The sequence below is a fragment of the Pogoniulus pusillus genome, chromosome 10, assembly GCF_015220805.1.
Source record: "Pogoniulus pusillus isolate bPogPus1 chromosome 10, bPogPus1.pri, whole genome shotgun sequence".
In the NCBI taxonomy this organism is placed as follows: domain Eukaryota; kingdom Metazoa; phylum Chordata; class Aves; order Piciformes; family Lybiidae; genus Pogoniulus; species Pogoniulus pusillus.
Genome location: NC_087273.1, coordinates 39,671,663 through 39,687,353, shown reverse-complemented (window position 1 = coordinate 39,687,353; position 15,691 = coordinate 39,671,663). Strand labels below are relative to the sequence as shown.

General features: G+C 53.6%; 1 long non-coding RNA gene across 1 annotated transcript; it reads right to left on the bottom strand.

Annotated features, from left to right (window-relative positions):
- Positions 1-9,175: 9,175 nt before the first annotated feature.
- LOC135179057 (uncharacterized) lies at positions 9,176-13,366 on the bottom strand. Its single transcript, XR_010303899.1, has 3 exons — positions 13,162-13,366; positions 11,439-11,591; positions 9,176-9,590 (listed from the first exon to the last, which is right to left on the bottom strand). It is a non-coding gene; the product is annotated as an uncharacterized LOC135179057 (long non-coding RNA).
- Between the last annotated feature and the right edge of the window lie 2,325 nt (positions 13,367-15,691).

Below are 15,691 nucleotides of genomic sequence, written 5' to 3'. Positions count from 1 at the left end.
ATGACTCTATGACTCTGGTTCCTTGAGCAGAGCCCCTCTGAGCACACTAAGCCATCCTGCTTGCTCCTCTGATGGATTCCCCTGCTCAGGAATGAGAGTCAGATGCTAATAATTCACTCTATTATTGCTATGAATACCACTGCTATTATTTATTTAAAGGTCTGGAGGGGGAATAGCAGGGGAAAAAAGCACAGCATTTTATTTGGTGCCTATTAAAAGTCACTCTCACAACAGAGACAGCGAAGAAATCAACCTCAGAGGGCTGGGGGTTGAGTTGTGGTTGCTGGAGGGGTTTTGGGTGGGGGTTTGTTGTTTTGTTGTTGTTGTTGTTTCCTTTTTTTTGTTCTTTCCTTGCTTTTCCCCCCCCCCCCCCCAATATGGATTTTGATTTCTGTGGTTGATTTTTGTCTTGCCTGTGGTTGGCTGGTTGGTTTTTATTTGGTTGTTTGTGCTAGGTTGGGTTTTGGTCTTGTTTGTTTAGTTGATTTGGGTTTTTTCTTTCTTTGATTTTTTGTTTTCTGGTTGTTTTGTTTCTCTCTTTAGCTTTTATAACTTGATTTGTTGCTTGGTTTGTTTCTTTGGCTTGGTTTGGTTTGTTGCTCGATTTGGTTTGTTGTTTGGTTTGTTGCTTGGTTTGGTTTGTTTGGCTTGGTTTGGTTTGTTGGTTGGTTTGGTTTCTTGGTTCAGTTTGTTGGTTGGTTTGGTTTGTTGGTTGGTTTGATTTGTTGGTTGGTTTGGTTTCTTGGTTCAGTTTGTTGGTTGATTTGGTTTGTTGGTTGGGTTTGGTTTGTTGTTTTGTGTGGCAGAGGGGAGATTGAAATAGGATGTAAGGAAGAAGTTCTTCAGGGTGAGGGTGGTGAGACACTGGCACAGGTTGCCCAGGGAGGTTGTGGATGATCTTTGTGGTCTTTGGTCACATTGGGTGCTTCTATCCTCCACAACCTCTCTGGAGGTGTTCAAGGCCAGGTTGGATGAGGCCTTGAGCAACCTATTCTAGTGGGAGATGTCCTTGCCTATGGCAGGGGGTTGGAACTGGATGATCCTTGAGGTCTCTTCCAACCTAAACCATTCTATGAGATGAGCTTTGAGATCCGTTCCAGCCTAAACCATTCTATGATGCTATGAGATGAGCTCTGAGGTCCCTTCCAGCCTAAACCATTCTATGGTGCTATGAGATGAGCTCTGAGGTCCCTTCCAACCTAAACCATTCTTTGATGCTATGAGATGAGCTCTGAGGTCCCTTCCAGCCTAAACCATTCTATGGTGCTATGAGATGAGCTCTGAGGTCCCTGGCAGCCTACACGTGGCCATATATTTTTAACTCTAAAAGCTCTAGGTGGTGGCTTTGACTTCTCCTCTTCTCCATCTTCTGCATTCCCTCCCTCCCAGAAGTACAGAGCTGCTCTTTGAGAAGCAGAGGTCAAGTTGCTCATTTGCAAGTGCTTCCTTATTGACAGCGTTTGTGTGGCTCCCTCCCATGTGCTGCTCTGACAGCCCAGCTGCTGAGGCAGGGCAGCTTCATTTGGAGTGTCCCCACTGCTGAACTGGGTGTGCATTTCACTCCAGAGTCATCTTCTGCCCACCACCAGAGCTGAACAGGAGTGTGCTGATCTTTATTCATGAGGCCAATAAATTTGGTGCCAGCACACAGCTGCTGCAGGCTGCAGCGGCTCTGACCCAGGTGAATGATGACTTTGTTTAGGCATCCAGCAGCAGTTATTTATGAGAAGAGGCCCAAGCTTTGGGTTGCTTTATCCATTCCTCTGAGCTTTGGCCAAGTTTGGGATGGTAGAAGGTAAAATAGCCAACAAATGACCCCATAGTTGGATGCCCATCATGATTGAGGATAGACCTCAGAGCTCACCTCATAGAATCATTGAATGGTTTAGTTTGGGAGGGACCTCAAAGATCTTTCTAGTTCCAAATCTGGTGAAGTCTGTGCTGGCTAAAAAGGGGGAAACAGAGTCCCCATCTTCAGAAAAGGAAAACAAGGGACTCACTCAGGCTCAGCTTTGAGCCTGGAAAAGAGGAGGCTCAGGGCAGAGCTCATTGCTGCCTGCAGCTGCCTGCAGGGAGGCTGTAGCCAGGTGGGGTTGGGCTCTGCTGCCAGGCAGCCAGCACCATAAGAAGGGGACACAGCCTGAAGCTGTGCAAAGGCAGGTCTAGGCTGGATGTTAGAAGGAAGTTCCTGGCAGAGAGAGTGATTGGCATTGGAATGGGCTGCCCAGGGAGGTGGTGGAGTGGCCACAGGGCACCTGAGTCATCTGGTTAGGTCTTTGACAGAAGGTGACCATTTCTAGCTCAGCCTTCCAGAACCAGATTCTTGTAGCCCTGGCCCTGGGACAGGATTCCTGTGTGTTGCTGAGGAGCTCACAATGCCTGTGCACAAGAGGGCTAATTAAAGCTGCCATTCCCTCGCTTTTGCATGCTTGAGTTTGCATCCTTAATGCTCTTCTTAGTGCCTTCTGCATGCAGGATGCAGCTATAGAGCTTCTCATCTGCTATTAAAAATAGATGAAGCAGCAGCTCTTCATGGCAGGCTGCTTACCATCCTTAATGCTGGGGGTGGGCTTCTGCTTTCAGCAGTGGCAGCCTTTGGGCACCTCACAGGAAGGAGAAGGCTGCACCCCTGCTTGGTAAATTGCACGGGGGAGGGAGGGGCTCATTAGCTACTGAAGGTTATCTGGCTCTGGTTGCGTTTTCTTTTGTTCTAGGGAACAGGAAACATGAGCCAGGATCAAGAGGTCTTGGTGGTTGGATTTGATGGTTGTAGAATGGTTTGGGTAGGAAGGGAGCTCAAAGATCATCCAGTTTCACCCCCCCAGCCATAGGCAAGGGACAGCTGCCACTTGAACAGGTTGCTCAAGGACTCATCCAAGCTGACAAGTGCAGAGTCCTGCACCTGGGGAGGGATGACAAACTCCACCAGTCCAGACTGGGAGGTGATCTGCAGGTGATCTGCTGGAGAGCAGCCCTGTGGAGAGCTGCTGGGGGTGCTGGTGGCTAACAAGTTCCCCATGGCACAGCAATGTGCCCTGCTGACCAGAAAGGCCTATGGGGTCCTGGGGTGTATTAGGAGGAGTGTGTCCAGCAGAGCCAGGGAGGTTCTCCTGCCCCTCTGCTCTGACCTGTTGAGACCTCATCTTGAGCACTACCTTCAGTTTGAGGCTCCCCAATTGCAGAGGGACAGGGATCTGCTGGAGAGGGTCCAAAGGAGGGCTGTGAGGATGCTGAGGGGACTGGAGCAGTGCCTGGTGAGGAGAGGCTGAGGGCCCTGGGGCTGCTTAGCCTGGAGAAGACTGAGAGGAGATTTGATCAGTGTTTATAAGTATCTGAGGGCTGCCAGGAGGGGGGGACAGGCTCTGCTCACTGCTCCCTGGGACAGGACAAGCAGCAATGGATGGAAGATGCAGCACAGGAGGTTCCAGCTCAGCACAAGGGGGAACTTCTTTACTGTGAGGGTCCCAGAGCCTGGCACAGGCTGCCCAGAGAGGTTGTGGAGTCTCCTTCTGTGGAGCCTTTCCAGGCCTGTCTGGATGTGTTCCTGTGTGCTCTGTGTTAGCTAGGATTGTCCTGCTCTGGCAGGGGGCTTGGACTGGATGATCTCCTTGGGTCCCTTCCAACCCCTGACATCCTCTGATGCTGTGATCCTAAGGTGCAGGTGGTGCTAAGCAAAACACAAAGGAGTTAGAGCGAGAGCTGGTTGCTTGCAGGGTTAAAACATGAACGTGCAAGCAGTGAATGAGAATGAAGCCAAGAGAGGATTTTATGTGCTGCTGGAGGAGCATGAAATCTCCAGAGGTGCCCTGCTGCACAGCCATATGCTCCTTCCACTCTTCAGGCTTGCCAGGGCTTCAAAGATTAATAAAGATGACTGATATTAAAGTCTGAGCCTAGAAAGTTCCCCAGAATTTAAAGAGCAAGAAATGACAGACAAATGTGGGAAAACAAAAGCTGAGGGGGGAGGAGAGATGGAGATCCAAGAAGCTTTTGGCTTGGCTTTGACAGAAGTTTCATTGTTAGTCAGCAGAAGGGACACTTCTCTGCCCCACATTTCTCATGGAGCCAAAGAATGGCTTGGGTTGGAAGGGACCTCAAAGGCCAGGCAGTTCCAGCTGCCCTCTGCCATGGGCAGAGACACCTCTCACCAGCACAGCTTGCTGCAGGCATCATCCAACCTGGCCTTGGACACTTCCAGGGAGGTTGTGAAGGACAGAAGCACAGAATGTGATCTTTGATCCCAATCTGTGCTTCTGTCCTTCACAACCACCCTGGAAAATCTGTGCCAGAGTCTCACCACCCTCAACCTGTGCCAGAGTCTCACCACCCTCAACCTGTGCCAGTGTCTCACTGCAAACAACTTCTTTCTAAAATCCAGCTTCAATCTCCCCTCTGTCACTCCAAACCCATTCCTCCTCCTCCTCCTCCTCTCATTACCACACCTTGTCAATAGTCCCTCCCCAGCCCTCCTGTAGCCCCCTTCAGATCCTGCAAGGCCACTCCAAGGTCTCCTCCAAGCCTTCTCTTCTCCAGCCTGCACAGTCCCAACTCTCTCAGCCTGTGCTCATAGCAGAGCTGCTGCAGCCCTCTCAGCATCTTGGTGGCCTCCTCTGCACTGGCTCCAACTCTTCCATGTGCTGCTTGTGCTGGGGGCTCCAGAACTGCCCCCAGGACTGCAGGTGGGGTGTGAGGAGAGCAGAGCCAAGGGGCAGAATCCCCTCCCTTGCCCTGTGCCCACACTGCTCTTGCAGCCCAGCACAGGGTTGTGTCTGGGCTGCACTCACACTGCAGGCTCCTGTGGAGCTTTGCATCAGCCCAGACCCCCAGGGCCTGTTCCTCAGGGCTGCACTCAGCCATTCCCCACTCAGCCTGGAGCTGTGCTTGGGAGTGCACCCAGGCAGGTGCAGGACCTTACACTTGGTCTTGTTGAATGCTGTGAGGTTGGCCTGGGCACAGCTCTGCAGCCTGCCCAGCTCCCTCTGGTTGGACCCCTGCCCTCTAGCAAGCCTCCTGTGCCACACAGCTTGGTGCCACCTGCACACTTGCTGGAAGTGGCTTGGTCAGCACTTCTGCCAACTGCCTCAGTGCACCTGAGTGGCTCCCACCTGGCCTCATAGGTGATAGAGTCCTAGAACGGCTCAGGCTGGAAGGGACCTCAGAGCTCATCTACTCCAACCTCCTGCCAACTGCCTCAGTGCACCTGAGTGGCTCCCACCTGGCCTCATAGGTGATAGAGTCCTAGAACGGCTCAGGCTGGAAGGGACCTCAGAGCTCATCTACTCCAACCTCCTGCCATGCCCAGGGACAACTCTCAACCAGGCTGGGCTGCTGAAGGCTTCATCCAACCTGGCCTGCAACACCCCCAAGCAGGAGGCAGCCACAGCCTCCCTGGGCAGCCTGTGCCAGGCTCTTAGCACCCTCACACTCAACAGCTTCTGCCTCAGCTCCTCTCTAACCCTGCTCTGCCTCAGCTTAGGTATCTATGTGTAGAAGCTCTCTGACCTGATTAGGGCTGGGGGCTCTCTTCTGCTCCTCATCCTCACCTTCCAGCTCCTGCCTTGCTGCCTGTGTTAACAACATCTGTCCCAGTGTGTGTCATTGCTTGCTTGGTTTTTACAAGTGCTGCAATGCAGAGAGAGAGAGACATATGTGCAGTAAAGTGACTTCTCCATTTCCATCAGCTTGGTGGCAAGGCAGACTCATTTTGCACCATTACCTTTCCATCACTGCAGTTTCCAATTGGATCAGAGCCTCCTCACCAGCTGTCTGCCAGTGTCTGGGGGGATATTAACTTTAGGCAGTAGATGAACCTTACAGCTAATTCTCTCTTAATACCAAGCAGCTAAACATACCTGGCTCCTGGCACACTGTGTGTGTCCTGTGCTCATCTCTCTGACAAAGGGGAATAGTGAAGGGGCAGCTCCAAAGGGCTCCCAAGAACTCTTTGATTCGGTGCTTGTCTTTCCTGAACTCTTTCTCCTTAAATAGATAACTACAATAAGCTCCTCTAGGAAGTGGAATAATAACTTCAGGGTCAACCTGCTGGAAAGCAGCCCTGGGGAGAAAGACCTTGGAGTGCTGGTGGGCAGGAAAGTTATCCGTGGCCAGAGGAGAGGCAGTGGGTCCTGGGGTGCAGCAAGAATGTCCCTGACCTGCTTCGTTCAACACTGGTTGATTTTCTCCTCCTCCTCTCCTCCTCCTCTCCTCTCCTTTCCTCTCCTCTCCTCCAATTCTCCTCCTCTTCTCCTCTCTTCCTCCTCCTTTCCTCTTTCTCTCCTCCTCCTCCTCCTCTCCTCTTCTCTTCCTCTCCTCCTCTTTCCTCTTCTCTTCCTCTCCTCTCCTCTCCTCTCCTCTCCTCTCCTCTCCTCTCCTCTCCTCTCCTCTCCTCTCCTCTCCTCTCCTCTCCTCTCCTCTCCTCTCCTCTCCTCTCCTCTCCTCTCCTCTCCTCTCCTCTCCAGGAGCAGCACTGGGCCCAGTATAGTTCAGTATCTGCATTTACAACCTGACTGAGAGCACTGAGTGGACCCTGAGCAAGTTCACTGCTGATACATAAGTGGGGCTGTGGGGGTGGCTGGCACCTGCCAGCTTGTGCTACCATCCAACGAGGTCTGGGCAGGCTGGGAGCTGGGTGAAGGCAGAGCTCATGGAGTTCACTAAGGGTAAGTGCATGTCCTGCAGCTGGAGAGGAACAACAGCAAGCACCATGGAGTTGCCCTACTGGAAAGCAGCTCCGTGTAGCAAGCCTCTGGAGTGCTGCTGGGCAGTGAGTTCTGCATGGGCAGCAAACTACCCTCGGGGCCAGGAGGGCCAAGGGCATCCTGGGGTGCAGCAAGGGAAGTGTGGCCAGCAGGACTAGGGAGCTTCTGCTGCCCTCTGCTCTGCCCTGCTCACACCACACCTGCAGTGCTCTGCCCACTTTGGGGCTCCCCAGTGCCATACAGACAGGCACCTGCTGCAGAGAGCCCAGCAGAGGCTGTGAGGATGCTGAAGGGGAACAGCTCTCTTGAGCTGGGGCTACTTAGTCTGGAGAAGAGAAGGCTGAGAGGTGATGGAGAACCAACAGAGAGCACAAGGGTAAGTTGTAATTGATTTTCTCCCCACCAACCTTACTGGCAAGTCTCAATTCTGCATTGAATTGATTTGCTGTTACTGTCACTGACAATTCTCTTCCTGCAGTTGTTGAGAACTCTGCTTTGGTGATTGTCCTTTGACCACACATTGACTTTTTTCTCTCTCTAATTTGGTTTCTGAGGAAGGATAAAGATGACTTTACCATCTCAGGGTGTCATGTTAGGGCTGCACCTTGAAACCAAAGGTATCCTGGAAACACAACTGTATGAAAACAGCATTTCCTCAGCTGCAGATTAATTACCTTCTAATTACAGCCTTACAAAGCTGTGCACTCCCAGCACCAGCTGGTGCCAGTGCTGCAATTGCCATCCTCTGCTCTAAGCAACAGAAAGTGCCTTTCTCCTTCTGCTGTGGTGGATGTTCAAGGGCTGCTGGATGCTTGTTTCAGACGAGGTGCAATGCTGGAGGGAAGGGATCCATCCAGAGGGGCTTGGGCAGGCTGCAGAGCTGTGGGCTGAAGACAGCCTCCTGACATTCAACAGAGCCAAGTGCGAGGTCCTGCAGCTGGGGCAGGGCAATGCCAGACACAAATGCAGGCTGGGAAAGCAGTGGCTTGAGAGCAGGCTGGAAGAGAAGGACTTTGGGGGTGTCAGTTGGTGACAACCCTCCCCCCCCCCCCCCCCCCCCCCCAGGAGCCAGCACTGGTCCCTGGCAGCCCAGAGGCAGCTGTGTGCTGGCAGCAGCCAGAGCAGGGAGAGCAGCAGCACAGGGAGGGGATTCTGCCCCTCTGCTCACACCTCACCTGCAGCACTGCCTCCAGCTCTGGGAACACAGCACAAGAAGGGCCTGGAGCTGCTGGAGAGGGTCCAGAACAGGCCACAGAGATGCTCAGAGGGCTGGAGAGGCTCTGCTGCGGGGACAGGCTGGGAGAATTGGGGCTGCTCAGCCTGGAGAAGAGAAGGCTCCAGGGAGACCTTAGAGCTGCCTTCCAGTGCCTGAAGGAGGCCTTCAGGAAAGCTGAGAAGAGACTTTTTAAGAGAGCTTGTAGTGGTGGGACAAGAGGGAATGGACTGAGGCTTGGGGAGGGGAGAATTAGACTGGAGATTAGAGTGAGGATGGGGAGACACTGTCACAGGTTACCCAGGGAGGCTGTGGGTGCTGCTTCCCTGGAGGAGTTCAAGGCCAGGCTGGATCACAGGATCAAAGAATCAACCAGGTTGGAAGAGGCTTCTCTTCCAAGCTGGTTGATTCTATGATTCCATGATCCAGCCTGCCCTTGCAGCCTGGGCTGATGGGAGGTGTCACTGCCCATGGCAGGGAGGCTGGGACTGGATGATCTTCAAGGTCCCTTCCAGCTTCAAACTATTCATGAATGTATGAATATGAACCCAGGAACAACCCCAAGCAGCACTGCAGGCTGAGGCCAGAGTGGCTGAGAGCAGCCAGGCAGAGAGGGCCCTGGGAGTGATGGGAGAGAGGAGCTGGAAATGAGGCAGCAGTGCCTAGGTGGGCAGCACAGCCCTGTGAGGAGAGGCTGAGGGAGCTGGGGGGGTGCAGCCTGCAGCAGAGGAGGCTCAGGGCAGAGCTCATTGCTGCCTGCAGCTGCCTGCAGGGAGGCTGTAGCCAGGTGGGGTTGGGCTCTGCTGCCAGGCAGCCAGCAGCAGAAGAAGGGGACACAGCCTCAAGCTGTGCCAGGGCAGGTCTAGGCTGGATGTGATGAGGAAGTTGTTGTCAGAGAGAGATTGGCACTGGAATGGGCTGCCCAGGGAGGTGGTGGAGTGGCTGTGGCTGGAGGTGTTCTTGCCAAGCCTGGCTGGGGCACTGAGTACCATGGTCTGGTTGGTTGGGCAGGGCTGGGTGCTAGGTTGGGCTGGGTGAGCTTGGAGCTCTCTGCCAGCCTGCCTGGTTCTCTGACTCTCTGATTCTGTCTCTTCCACAATCTGCACTCTTGCAAGAATTGCTGTAATGGAAAGCTGCAAAGGTGAGAGAGCCCTGACTGAGTGATGGGTTTTGATCTCCCTCTCTCTGCTGGCTGCCTCCTCATAAGCCTTATTTGCAGCTGTGCCTTCTCTTGCTGCCTTGTCCATGAAAGCTGATGGCTGGAGTTAGCCACCAGGCTGCTTGCATCACTTCATCTTCCCTTTTTCTCCTCAGGAGAGACTGAAGCAGGTCGTTCACAGCTCCTTCAGGAGCAGTCTGCCTTGAAGAGAGCTCTGTGGTGCTTCCTTTTTCTTCTTGCTGGCTTCCTCCTTTCCAGCTGAGACTCTTTCCACTGAACTATTTCAACTGAAACTTTATTTATTTATTTAAGAGAGTGAAAAAAAAAAACCCAAACCAACCCCAAACTTCTTCTGTTTCTATACCTGCCCCATGTTGCTCTTTTCTTCCAGACATTTGCTCTTGGCCACTTGCAGAGCTGCTGTCCTGGGTTTAACTGGACCTCAAGTCTGACCCACAGCAGTTGCTTGTCTTGTGTTCTGCCTGCAACAGCAGCAGCAGAGCCAGCCCTTAGAAATAGGCTTAAAAATAAAAGAGAAAAGATTTAGTTTTAGACCCAAAGTTTTACTTTAACACTTGCTGCAGAGGCACAGTTTACAGGAAACCATCCTGAGTCCACTGCCTGGGCAGAAAGCTTTGTGTAGGTTTGATTCTGAGGAAAGCATCTGGCCAGGGTTGCATGGCAAAGCTGTGGTGAGACCTCACCTGGAGTCCTGTGCCCAGCTCAGCAGAGAGCTGTGAGGATGCTGAAGGGACTGGAACAGCTCTGCTGGGAAGAGAGGCTGAGAGTCCTGGGGCTGTGTGGGCTGGAGAGGAGAAGGCTGAGAGGGGACCTGAGCAATGGCTCCAATATCTGAGGGCTGTGGGCAAGGTGAAGATAGGTTGAAGATAGATTGGACTGGATGAGCTTGGAGGTCTCTTCCAAGCTGGTTGATTCTATCATTCTATGCAGGTGCCAGGCTCTGTGTGCTGGTGCTCAGGGACAAAACAAGGAGCAAGAGGGCCAAGCTGGAAGCCAGGAGGTGCCAGCTGAGCAGGAGGAGAAAGTTGTTTGGTGTGAGGGTGCTGGAGCAGGCTGTCCAGAGAGGTTGTGGAGGCTGTGGCCAGGTGGGGTTGGGCTCTGCTGCCAGGCAGCCAGCTCCAGAACAAAGGGGACACAGCCTAGAGCTGTGCCAGGGCAGGTCTAGGCTGAATGTTGTTAGGAAGTTGTTGTCAGAGAGAGTGATTGGCATTGGAATGGGCTGCCCAGGGAGGTGGTGGAGTGGCCGTGGCTGGAGGTGTTGTTGCCAAGCCTGGCTGGGGCACTGAGTGCCATGGTCTGGTTGGTTGGGCAGGGCTGGGTGCTAGGTTGGGCTGGGTGAGCTTGGAGCTCTCTGCCAGCCTGCTTGGTTCTCTGATTCTCTGGTTCTATGACTTTCCAACCCTACCTGGATGCATTTCTGGGTGCTCCTGATCTGGCAGGGTGGGGATTGGAGTGGATGATCTCTGGAGGTCCCCTCCAACCCCTAATACTCTACAGTGAGTTCTATGATCATTTATCACCAGCCAGGCCACATCTCCTGTGTCTGTCACTTGGCCTAATTAAACCATCTGATTGTTTTAATTCCCTGAGCTGTGTCAGGCACTGAGAGGGGGAGGCAGGAGTCAGTTTTGCCAGATGTGAGTGCTCTGAGACAGGGAAATGCTGAGCTCTGTCATCTGAAGATGAGAGTGAAGGAGCCAGGCTGCACTTGGCAGACCAATTTGCCTACTCAAAGCTGTGTAGGTCTCTGGTGCACAAACATTTGAGCTGCTGGTTGAGGTTTGGGAACGTGTCAGAGCAAACCTTGCCTGCTGAGCTGGGAGCCCCAGGAAGCACCCTTGGTCTTTGCAATAGGCAGGCTGGCACACAGGCAAGGGCTGGGGTTTAGGGCAGGAGCAGGTTTCCAGCAGATGTTCTCCTTCCCCAACTCTCTGGGCCTTTGTGTTACAGATAACTGCTAACTACACTCTCCACTCCACTGCCTCTCAGCACTCTGCCAGAGAGCACTTAAGGGACCTCAGAGTCAAGAAGTGGAAGATATTCTTCCAGCTGTGGCATCCACCAAGGCCAGAGGCAAAATCTCTGCTTAAGCTCAGTGATGCTGACAAGTGCAGAGATCCTCCCAGGCCACCACAGCGTTGTGCTGCTGCCTGCTTACTCTCTTGGTCCTATCAGTTCATCCTTCCTTTGAGCCTTGAGTTGCTCTGGGAGCATTGCACATTCCCCTTCCCTCTGGAAGCACTGCACACTCCCCTTCCCTCTGGAAGCACTGCACACTTCTCTTCATGGCAGGAATAGATTCTACAGCGTTTCTCCTGCCATCCCGAGGGAATCCTTTCATGCTCACCTCTTCTCTGCACGAAGCTCTTCCTGCTCTCTGCAGGGCTGTAACTTGCTCCGTGCCCCTCTGCTGGCCCCAGCAAGTTGATGAGGAGCACAAGCAGCAGCTGAAGAGTTGCTTCTCTCTACAGCAGATTAGAGCCTCAGGACCAAACCCAACCTACAACAAAAGGGACATAAACAGCAGAGAATATTCTGCACTTATTTTCTTCTCCCCTATGTGTATAATTCCTTAATGTCTGCATGGAATCAGGGAAGGGCTCAGGCTGGGAGGGACCTCAGAGCTCTGCTCCAGCCTCCTGCCATCCTCAGGGACACCTCTCAGCTACACTCAGCTGCTCAGGGCCTCACCCAGCCTGGCCTGCAGCACCCCCAGGCAGGAGGCAGCCACAGCCTCCCTGGGCAGTCTGTGCCAGGCTCTCAGCACCCTCACACTCAACAACTTCTGCCTCAGCTTCAAACCATTGCCCTTGGCCTGGCTCAGGCCCCCTCAGCACAAGTCCCTCTGCAGCCTTCCTGCAGGCTCCCTTCAGGCCCTGGCAGCATCTCTGAGGTGCCCCTGGAGCCTTCTCCTCTGCAGGCTGCACCCCCCCAGCTCCCTCAGCCTGTGCTCACAGCAGAGCTGCTCCAGCCCTGGCAGCATTTCTGTGCCCTCCTGTGGGCTCTCTCCAGCAGCTCTGTGCCCTCCTCCTGCTGGGGACAGCAGAGCTGGGGGTAGTGTTGGAGGTGAGGTCTGAGCAGAGCAGACCCCAGGGGCACAGTGCCCTCTCCTGCCCTCTGCCCACACTGCTCTGGCTGCAGTGTAGACACAGGCATAAACCCACACATGTACCAAGAACCCTTTAACTCCCGTGGGCCACTCAGCAGTAATGAATGCATCAGGCTGAATGCTCTGTGTCCTTTCCCATGGAGCCAGCCAGAGCCCAGCCCCTGCCTTCTGCTTCACTGCTTGGCTGTAAACACATTAATCAAGTGTGTTCCTCTTAGCCTTTGAAGACATCCTCTTAGCACAGAGAAACACAACCAATGCATGCAGGAGTGAGGTGCTCTGTAATTAACAGCCATGCTTGGCTCTCCTCCCCATGCCCTCCTCATCTTCCACACAAGGAGCCTCATGCAATATGGACCAGCTTTGGAACTGGTTGACTTTGCAAGGCAAGGGAAGGCTTCCCAGGTTCTGCAGCAGTGCTGCCCCACTGAAAGTGTTCCTGTGAGGAGAGGCTGAGGGAGCTGGGGGGGTGCAGCCTGCAGCAGAGGAGGCTCAGGGCAGAGCTCATTGCTGCCTGCAGCTGCCTGCAGGGAGGCTGTAGCCAGGTGGGGTTGGGTTCTGCTGCCAGGCAGCCAGCAGCAGAAGAAGGAGACAGAGGCTGAAGCTGTGCCAGGGCAGGTCTGGGCTGGATGTGAGGAGGAAGTTCCTGGCAGAGAGAGTGATTGGCACTGGAATGGGCTGCCCAGGGAGGTGGTGGAGTGGCTGTGGCTGGAGGTGTTCTTGCCAAGCCTGGCTGGGGCACTTAGTGCCATGGTCTGGTTGGGCAGGGCTGGGTGAGCTTGGAGCTCTCTGCCATACTGCAGGACAGAAAAGGAGAGGGGGGGACAGAAAAGGAGGGGGACTGTCAGGGCTGTCCTGGCCCTGTGCTGGGGGGGTTTGCTTTTGATGATGAGAAACTCCCTTAGCTGAACATCTCCCAGGCTCATTGAGAGAAGACCCACACAGAACTGCATCACCTTACCTTGCTGGCACTAACTGGAACGAAGGCAGGGGCAGAAAGGTGATTTCAGCATGGTCTGTGCTGAGGAATGCAGCTCATTGCTGCTCCCTCCACTGAGCCTCATCCAGACACATCAGCTGGGAAGCAGAATTCAATGACCCCCCCTGAGCCACACTAGATGAAACCCAAACAATCTTGTTAGCATCCAAAGGTGGCATCTGAGGGCTGTGGGACACAGGGTCAGTGCTGCTGGGCAAGGCTCTTGCTGGCTGCTTTAGAGCTCCACTGCAAGCAGAAAGTGGAGGAAGGCAAGGGGAGGCTGTAGAGAGTAGTTGTCAGGCATCTCCAGCAGTTATCTACTGCAATAAGTCAGGGTTTCTGCTGCCAGGGTCAGGCAGGCTGTGAGCTACAGGAAGAGATAACATACAGGGAGTGAACCATTCAGGCATTTTCTCCTAAAGCATTTCAGCCCAGGTTTTGTGGTTCATCAAATGCTGCTCTCAACACATCACCCAGAGCCTTCCCAATGGGATCTACCCAAGAGCAGGACTACAAAAGAGAGGGAAAAAGGAACATTTTCCTGCTGGATACAGCAGGATTGAGACACAGCTTTTGGAACAGGCTCTTAAGCAGCCAGCCTGAGGGTGCAGCAATCGTTTAGCCTGGCTGCAGCTGTTCAAGCCTGCTCTGCAGCACATGCTAAGCATGAGGAATGGCATCAGCAAGGTGTTTAAGGGGTTCCTGTTGATCTCCAGAGGCTGAAAAATAGTGGAATCATGGAATCACAGAACAGAACCATGGAGTCATAGCACCATAGAATAATGGAATTAGACAGGGTTGGAAGGGAGCCCAAGGATCAGCCAGTGCCAACCCCCCTGCCATGCCCAGAGACACCCTACCCTAGAGCAGGCTGCACACAGCCTCAGCCAGCCTGGCCTCAAACATCTCCAGGGTCAGAGCCTCAACCACCTCCCTGGGCAACCCCTGCCAGCCTCTCATCACTCTCCTGCTCAACAAATTCCTCCTCACCTCCAGCCTCACTCTCCCCACCTCCAGCTTCACTCCATTACCCCTTGTCCTGGCACTCCCTGGCAGCCTCAAAAGTTTCTCCCCAGTTTTCCTGTAGTCCTCTTCAGATCCTGGAAGGCCACAAGAAGGTCACCCCTGAGACTCCTGTTTTGCAGACTGAGCAGCTCCAACTCTTTCAGTCTGTTCTTGTAAAACAGATGTGCATCTCTCTGAGCATCCCAGCAGCTCTTCTCTGGACATGTTCACTCATTCTATCTTTACCTACCTATTTACTTAGTTATCTATTTATTTGTTTACTTACTTATCTACCTATCTGCCTGCCTATTTACTTACTTACCTATCTCTCTACCTACTTACCTGTCTATTTATTTACTTACCTACCTACTTACCTATTTATTTACTTACCTGCCTACTTATCTACCTACTTTTCTATTTACTTATTTATCTACCTACTTACAGATTTACTTACCTATCTACTTACCTCTCCACCCCACCTCCATCGTTTACCTTTTATTTTCCCCCTCCGCCCCCGCAGCACCTGAGGCCAATTGCAGTCTCCTCCCCCCCCAGGTGTGGCCACTTTGCCCTCCCTGCTCCCTGCCCCATATAAGCAGAGCAGGAGGAGCCCAGCCCCAAGCTGGGCCCATTGCGGGCCAAGGGATCCTCCGCCGGCATCCCAGGTGAGTGCGCACGGGCGAGCACCGGGGTGTGGTGGAGGGTTTCAAAGGCCGGGGGGCCTCGCTGGCCCCCCGGCTAGCTAGGGCCACCTTAGGGCTAGGCTGCTGACCATTTGCGACGCTGACTTTTAGCTCACGGTGCTAAGGTTGTGCTGTTGTTGTTATTGAGGCTGAGCTTTGTTTAGGAGTTTGCCTGCTTGAAGGACTTGTCACAGGTTCTGCCGTGGGTGAGAAGATGCAGATGAAGATGGAGACGAAGACAGAGATGAAAACGGAGACGGAGACAAAGACAGAGGCGAAGACGGAGATAGTGGTAATGGTGGAGCAGGAGCTGGTAAGGTAGGGTGGAGGGAGGTGGGAGGGCTGGCAGCAGGGGCTGCTTGGGGAAGGGAGAAGTGGAGTGGAGGGCAGCAGAGGCTGCTTGGGGAAGGGAGAAGTGGAGTGGAGGGCAGCAGGGGCTGCTTGGGGAAGAGGCAAAGGAGTGGGAAGGCAGCAGGGGCTGCTTGGGGAAGGTGGAGGGAGCTGGGGGGTGCCCGTGTCGGGGGGGTTGGAAGTGGCTGGTTCTTGAGGTCCCTTCCCACCCTGACAGTTGTGTGCCATCAAGAGAAACATTCTGTTTCCATTCTCCCTCTCTCACCCTGCAGGTCACTCTGCTCATCCTCTGGAGTGCAGCCAGCAGTGCCCTCGTCCTATGCCAGTGTTCCCAGGGGCCCTCAGCTGGTCAGCACAGCTCAGCCTGCCCTTCCTGGAGAGTGTGCACCTGGAACCAGTCCTTTCTGCACCATTTCGAGTCAGGCTGTAGTGGTGCATGTCTGGTTTGGCCACCAGGTATAAATCAGAGTGTC